Source organism: Elephantulus edwardii, unplaced genomic scaffold, assembly GCF_000299155.1.
Source record: "Elephantulus edwardii isolate Elephantulus edwardi_28Jun2011 unplaced genomic scaffold, EleEdw1.0 scaffold00018, whole genome shotgun sequence".
In the NCBI taxonomy this organism is placed as follows: domain Eukaryota; kingdom Metazoa; phylum Chordata; class Mammalia; order Macroscelidea; family Macroscelididae; genus Elephantulus; species Elephantulus edwardii.
The window spans coordinates 25,599,571-25,601,963 of NW_006399768.1; positions in this window are offsets into that span (position 1 = coordinate 25,599,571).

Sequence of the window (2,393 nt, forward strand, 5' to 3'; positions counted from 1 at the left end):
TTCTCCAGATTTCTTGGCACAATTTGGTGAGCACATCCATGGCAGCATCTGTTAACTGAAATATGTCAATTGGTATACCATCTATTCCTGGAGCCTTATTTTTTGCCATATCCTTCCTTGATGAGTAAAAGAAAAACTCTTTCATTGCTACGCAATCCCTCCCCTAAGTCCACCACATTGTGCAGCCTTCATTCTGGACTCCTGTCATCATCATATATCATATATCCCTTTTAAACAGTTTTCTCCTTCTTCTGTTGCAATACAGTATACATCATTCCTCCCATTCTTTTCTGTCTTCCCTCAAGCCCATGAGTATTATTCTTGATGTCATTGCAGAGCTCATCTAGTCTTCGATCATGAGTGTTTAATGTCTCAAACCTATTTTTAGATGGTCTCTAAATTCAAGTAGGATAGACTTCAAATCTTTTTTTGGTTCCTGTGGACTTGTTTTTGTTGTCTTTAGCTTTAATTAGTAATTGATCTGTTCCAGAGTCAAATCTTGATTATGTTTTGATTGCCAAAATTAAGCTTCTCTATCAATTCTTTTCATCTAATTCCTGTGTAATCTAACAGATTATACCCATCTGCATTTATGTTGCTATTTATGATTTTTATTAAAATTTTATTTACAACTGATAATCATTAATTATACAAAATTTCAGTTTGATCTTTAGCATGTTAATTAAGCAAAGATATTTTACTGTGTGTATCATAACAAATTATGGATACCATTTAGAAGAATAGAAGTCCTAGAACATTTGATTGTGCTCATGTGAAACCTCTACATAGACCAGGAAGCTGAAAAGAACAAGTTGTCTGAAAAGATAACACTGTGTGGTTTAAAATCAGAATGGCTGTCCATCAAGGTTATAGCCTTTCTCCATAAATATTAATTCTACTTATTGAGCAAATCATTCAATAAGCTGGACTTTGTGAAAAAATGTGACAGCAGGGTTAGAGGAAGATGTATCAACAACTAGTGTAAAACAGATGATACAAATTTGCTTGCCGAAAATGAAGATTTGAGGCACATACTGAAGAAGATCAAAGCCTACAACTTTTACTAAGGATTACGTGTCAACATCAAGAAAACAAAAATCTGCTACAAATATTTTGGACCCTTCTCAGTTTTGGAGAATAAGGTTGTGTTGATGAGTCTTCCTGCAATTCTGATACTATATTTCTCCTCATAAAGCCCAGCTACCAGAAAGATCTGTTCCACATATAGACTGAAAAATAATGGATGTAAGACATATTTCTGACACACTTATTTCCCGATTTTGAACCAAGTGGTGTTTCTTTGTCCTGTTCTGACAATTGTCTCCTAGTTTAAGTATAGGTTTCACATGAGAACAATCAGGTATTCCAGAATTCCCATTATTTTCAATTTTAGCCATACTTTTATTGTGACCCACACAGTTGAGTGACTTTGCATAGTCAATGAAACATAGATAGACATTTTTCTGGTAGTCTCTGCTTTCAGCCAGGATCCATCTGACATTGACTATGATGTCCCTAGTCCCACAGCCTCTTTTAAACCCAGCTTATATTTCTAACAATGCACTGTTTCAGTCATTTTTGGATAATCTTCAACAGTCTCTTGCTTGTGTGTCATATTATTGATATTATTCAATATTTTCCACATTCTATTGAATAACCTTTTTAAAAAAATGGGAATAAATTTGGATCATTTCCAGTCATTTGGCCAGGTAGTTGTCTTGCAGATTGTCAATTGTCAGAAGTAACTCTGAATATTGCACTAAAAGGCCAAGAAGCAAAAGCAAAGGAAAGAAATCAGGAAGTTAAGGAGCTGTTCAGAAGATTTCAAAGAGCAGTACATGAAGACAAAACAAAATATTATAGTGAAATGTGCAAAGAGGTAGTTAGTTGTTGTGTAACATCAATTTGGAACTAAGCCATAGTTGACCCTCGGTGGGTTTTTCAGAGGCAGTAAATTGCACGGGAAGAGATTGCCCATCCTTCTCCCACGGAGCAGCTGATGGATTCAAACCACATGCCTTTGTGATTGTCACACAGCTTCTTGCCTCTAGCCCCCCATGTTCCCAAGACCTGGAGACAGAAAATAGAAAACGACAAGCTCACTTGGCCATTTCTAAAGCTGAGGGAACTAAAGAACCAATTCAAGCCTTCAGTCTCAATACTTAAGGATGCTATGAATACAGCACTGAATGACTCAGGAAACATCAAAAGAACATGGAAAGAGTACCAAAGTAACTTTACCAAAAAGAATTGGCTGACAAAGAAGAATTTCATGAAACAGTATATAATCAGGAGGCAATCGTGATGAAGGAGGTAGATCAAGCTGCCCTGAACTGGCTTCAAGAATTGAACATTCAAGAAATGATAAAGGGACCCTTTAGAGTAGTGAGAGA